The 5,936-nt window shown below is 34.6% G+C and overlaps 1 non-coding gene across 1 annotated transcript; it reads right to left on the bottom strand.

Annotated features, from left to right (window-relative positions):
• Positions 1-569: 569 nt before the first annotated feature.
• Positions 570-734, bottom strand: LOC141413040 (U1 spliceosomal RNA). The gene has a single exon (XR_012437878.1). It is a non-coding gene; the product is annotated as a U1 spliceosomal RNA (small nuclear RNA).
• Between the last annotated feature and the right edge of the window lie 5,202 nt (positions 735-5,936).

The following is a 5,936-nucleotide window of genomic DNA, read 5'->3' as shown; positions in this document are numbered from 1 at the left end:
CAGTTCCACCGTGTTGTCTATTCGTGATCTTCTTCCTGTCCATATAAACTTTAGAATTAGTTTGTTGATATCCATCAAATGACTTTTGGAAATTTTTCCTGGGATTGCATTGAATACAGTAAGTTTTTGTTTATGTTAAGTCTATGTCGAGTAGTAAAATTGGTAAATTGTAGTGTATGCATATGTTTAGCTTTAGTTCAGTTTATAGTTAATTTTCTAAAATAGTTTTGCAAATTTACACCTCCCCCAGAAATATGTGAATTCTTATAAGTCTCTATACTCAAAATATTTGGTATTTTTCCTTTTGGCTGTTTTTGTAGGTATATAATGGCATGACATTACTATTTTAGTTTGCTTTTTCCTGGTGACTAATGAAAGTGATTTTTAAAAATTTGATATATATATATATATATATATATATATTTTTTTTTTTTTTTGCAGTAGTGGGGTTTTGAACTCAAGGTTTCATGCTTGCTGGGCAGGCACTCTACCACTTGAGCCACTCCAACAGCTCTGGTTTTGTGTGTGTGTGTGTGTGTTGTATATATATATTTATTTTTATTTTTTCTCAGGGGAGAGCACAAATGCAGTCCCCCCACTACCACAAATTATGCAGTCGAGTTTCCCACATTTGGGGAAATAGCAGGGTTCAGCACATCTGGAGTGCAATGGATAAGCCTCACCCTGGGAAAACCAGCTTCTTGATCATGGTATCTCCCCTGCCAGGTAAGTATTGTGTTGTATATTTTTAAGACCCTACCTCTACTTCCTTGCAAACTAGTTCCCTAGGGCTGGCTTCGAAACTTGATCCTCCTGATCTCTACCTCCTGTGCAAGGAGGCCACTGGCACCTGGCCTTTTGTTTGTTTCTTCAGGCAGACTCTTACTATATAGCCCAGGCAGGCCTCAAACTTTTGATTCTCCAGCCTCAGCCTCCCAAATGCTGGAATTATAGGCATACACCATCATGCCTAGGGCTCACTCTGTCTGTTCATCTTTTGATGTACAGAACTCTGATCATCTTTTCTTTATTATTACTCTTTTTGTTCTCTAATTAAGAAATCTTTGTCTCCTTCAAGATCATAAAGAAGCTCCCCTCAAGAATATTTTATTGCTTTTCCTTTCACAGGTCTGGTACCATGTGTACTTCTTCATATGTCATATGAAACAGGGGACAAGGTGTGCTTCTTCACATGCCCTAGACCCATTTGGTAAACAGACATTCCTTATTATAATTTTCAATAGTTCTTATTGATATTTGATAGTGTTCCTTTTTTTTCCCCAAGATTGTCTGAGTATGTTTTTAACCAGTATGTAAGTTAATTGAGCCACTCACTCATGTCAGATGGTTCTTAAATTGATCATTTGGCTTTGTCAAGCATTTTAAATGTTTAATTTTCAGAGTATCTTGTTATCAGATATCTGATAACACTGGTCTTAGTTCAAAACATTTTCTTTCACTTTAAGAATATCTAATGTCAAAATGGCACACATAGCTAACTATGGAGATGTGGTATGTTTTTAGAGCTACTATATTTCGCTATCATCAAACTAATGCAACATTAATTCAAATAGTATAAGCTGCTATTATTAGAAATTAATGATCAATAGGCCAATAGAGTTTGTTGTCAGAGTGCCCTCATATTGGAACACTGTTAACAGACATGTTCCTCACTCAAGGGTTATAAGAGATTATACCTAAAACAGCTCTGCCTGGGTAGGAAGTGTGAACCACAGCCATGCTCCAGAGGGAAGCCAATGATGAAAAATATTGGTGAAGCTGCAGCCTGGCTCTGGTAAGAGGACAGACCAGCTGTGTGTGAATATGAGGAATTCAAACCAGCAGTGAAGACAGGATGGGGCACAGCCTGAAAACAGCCTTTTTTTTTTGTCTAACTCCTTTGGACTTTAGAGGGAAGAACAGCTGCCCCCTCTCCCTCCAAAAAACCTGAAAAAGACAAGCCTGGGGAAGAAATACATATTCTTTGCTCATCAGCAAGGAAGAAATATTGATTGATGGGTTTTTATGTTGTTGTTGTTTTGGGTTCTTTTTGTTGCTGTTGTTTTCTTTTTTGTTTTGTCTTTCTCTGTACTTATTTTGTAGTGCTCTCTCAATATTATTTCTTGTACTTTGACCTCATAAGCTTTTTCTCTCTTTTGTAGCTTGCTTGTTCTGTCTTCTTACTTTTCCTCCATCCCACTTTCTTTTTATTATTTGAATATTAATAACATTAGCTTTAATGCTTTTTTGAGACAAGGTCTCACTATGTGGCCCCAGCTGGCCTTGAACTCCTCCTACCTCTGCTTCCTGAGTCCTGGGATTATAGGCATGCAACACCACACCAAACTCAATTTTAATAATTTTTAAAATCCTAGTTTATCCTATAAATATTTATCTATTCTTTTCTAACCTTATTGGGGGTATAGTTAATGTTTCTAAATTATTTTTAGTACATTTAAATATCTGGTGTGTTTTTAAATTGTTTTTGCTGTTAATGTCTTCTTTCTTTCCTATGAGTGGTAGAAGGGATCATAACCCCAAAAGAAGTGTACCATTAAGAAAACTCCCATAAAATAAAAAAAAGAAGGAAAAAAGAAAAAATAAATGGAAGGAACTATCTACCCTAATAGATGCACAAATCACCATGTAGAAATATAATATGAAAAAGCAAGTCAATATGACACCTCCAAAAAGCTTATAACTCTTCAGTAACTGAATCAAATAATACTGAAATGGTTGAAATGCCAGATAATTCAAAAGTTTTTAGTTTTAAAAATGATCAGGAAACTCAAAGAGGATTTTAAAAATTAGATGAATGAAGTAATGAGATTAATTCAAAACCTGGGCAAGAATGTCAGTGACATAGATGAGAAACTCAGTAAGAAAATTGAGAATCTAAAAAATAAAGGCAAATTAGAAATATTTGAAATGTGAAACTCAATAAATTCACTTAAAAAAATACAGTGGAAAGCATCACCAATAGATTAGACCAAGTAAAAAAAGAATGTCAGGATTGAAGACAAGGTTGAGGAAATATTATATTAAGATAGCAATAAAGAGTGAAAACAACCATGACCACAACTTTCAAGAGACATGATAAAGAGACCAAACTTAAGAATCCTTGCGATAGAAGAAGCTGAAATATAAACAAAAGTCATAATTATTAAATGAAATTATAGCAAATTTTCCCCAAATCTAGGGAAAAGTAAACATCAAAATAGGGGAGGACTTTAGAACCCCAAAAAGACATGGCCAGAAAGAACCCCTTCACATCACATTATAGTTAAAATGCCAAGAGGACCAAATAAATGAAGAAAATGGAAAGCTTCCATAAAAAAACACCAGCTTCAACTTACCTACAAAGACAAATTCATCAGAATCACATCAGAACTCTTGGCAAAACCTTCAAAATCCAGAAAAGCACAGAATGATATATTTAAAGCCCTGAGAGTAAATAACTGCCAACCAAAATTACTAGATCCAGCAAAGTTATCTTTTAAAATCACCAGAGAAATAAAGACCTTCCAAGATGAGCACAAATTAAAGCAATTCATGATCACTAAGCCAGCACTGCAGAAGATACTTGAAGGAATCCTACCTGCAGATGAGGAAGAAAAACAGTCACAAACATGAGAGTTCAAGGAAGAATAAATTTCATAAGAGGAGTAGAAGAACTAGGGAACTGTATGTATTAGGGAAGAAGCAAACATCCAATTCATTAAGCCAGCAAACTCCCAAGATAATACGGGAGAAAGAAAAGAACAAATAGTATGGAGTCAGCCAGGAAAAAAACCAAAATGACAGGAATCAACAAATCCCTCTCAATAATAACTCTAAATGTAAATGGTCTTAACTCTTCAATTAAAAGATGAAAACTGGCTGCTTGGATTAAAAAACAAAATTCAAATGTTTGTTGTCTGCAAGAGACAGACACATCTCACTGGAAAAGACATACCCAGACTGAAAGTGAAAGGATAGAAAATTATATTCCAAGCAAGTGGAAGCCAAAAGCAAGCAGCAATAACTATAATCATATCTGAAAGAATAGACTTTAAGCCAAAATTAGTCAGAAAAGATAAAGAAGGTTTCTATAGGCTAATAAAGGGAACAACCCATCAAGAAGATGCAATGATTGTAAATATTTATGTACTGAAAATTGTTATACCCAATTCATAAAACAAGCAGTACTGGAAATAAGGGGACAGATAGGCCCAAGTACAATAATAGTAAAGCACAATATCCCATTTTCATCAATAGATAGATGACCCAGACAAAAAAAAAAAAAACCCAACAAATAAACTTCAGAGTTAAACTATTCCAAACATCAAATGTACCCAACAGGTATTTACAGAATAATCCATCCAGAAGCTATGGAATGCACATTCTTCTCAGTGGTACATGGGACTTTTTTTCCAAAATATATCATGAAGCAAATCTTAACAAAAAAAATTTGAAATAGTTTTTTTTTTGTGGGACTGGGATTTGAACTCAGGGATTTGCCCTTGCAAAGCAGGTGTTCTACCACTTGAGCCACACCTCTACTCTATTTTGCTCTGGTTATTTTGGAAATGGGGTCTCATGAACTATTTGCCTGGGTTGGCCTCAAGTCATGATTCTCCCAATCTCAGTCACCCAAGTAGCTAGGATTCCAGGTGTGAGCCACTGACACCCAGTTTGCAATATTTTCTTTTATCTTATCACATAATTAATAAAATTACAAACCAATAGCAAAAGAAACTCCAGCAATGTTACAAATGTATGAAAATTTAATAATACACTGTTTAATGATCAATTGTTCATGGAAGAAATTAGTAAGGAAAAATCAAAGATTCCTAGAGTCAAATGAAAATGAAAACACAATATAGCAGAATATTTGGGATACAGCAAAGGCAGTTGTAAGAGGAAAGTTTATTGCTGTGAGTGCCTACATTAAAAAAGTTAGAGAGATCTCAACTAAATAACTTAATGGTGTACTTGAAGGCCTTAAAAAAGCAAGAACAAGTCAAAAACTTAGTAGATGGAAAGAATAAAGAGAAGGGTAGAAATTAATGAAAAGCAGACTAAAAGAACAATGCAGTGAATCAGTGAAACAGTTTATTCTTTGAAAAGATAAATAAGGTTGACAAGCCCTTAGCCAAACTAATCAAAAGAAAGATAAGACCCAAATTAATAAAATTAGAGAGGAAAAGAGGATATTATAACAGATACTAGTGAAATTCAGAGGTTAATTAAGGGATACTTTGAAAACTTATGTTCTAATAAGTTAGAAAATCTATTGGAAATGAATAAATTTCTAGGCACATATGACCTACCAAAATTGAACCAAGAGGACATAATTTAAACAGACCTCTAATGAGCAATGAGATTAAAGCAATAATGAAGAGTCTCCCAACAAATAAAAGCCCAGGACTGGGCAGATTCACTGTCGAATTCTACCAGGCCTTTAAAGAAGGACTAGCGCCAATGCTCCAAAACTTTTCCATAAAATGGAATGGGAAAGAATGCTTCCAAATTCATTCTATGAAGTCCTAGTATTTAATACCAAAACCTAATAATGACAAAACCTTCATGAACATAAACACAAGAATTCTCAATGAAATTCTTGAAAGCCAAATTCAACAGCAGATTGAAAAGATCATATACCATGATCAAGTTGCTTTCATTCCAGGGATGCAAGAATGATTAAATATACACAAATTAAATGTAGTAAAGGACATAAACAGAATAAAGGACAAAAATCACATGATCATCTCAAAAGATGCAGAAAAAGCCTTGATGAAAGATGTGAAGGTAGAGGATATAAAGATGTGTGTTGAAAACTGTTGAAAAATAGGGGGGGTGGATGGGTGGGAGGTAAAGGGGTAAGGGAGAGTAATGGAAGGAATTGAGCAGACCAAAGTAAAGTACACCCACAGTAGGCATACACTGAGACACCC

Source organism: Castor canadensis, chromosome 10, assembly GCF_047511655.1.
Source record: "Castor canadensis chromosome 10, mCasCan1.hap1v2, whole genome shotgun sequence".
Taxonomy (NCBI): Eukaryota; Metazoa; Chordata; class Mammalia; order Rodentia; family Castoridae; genus Castor; species Castor canadensis.
This window is presented reverse-complemented; position numbering and strand designations above follow the sequence as displayed.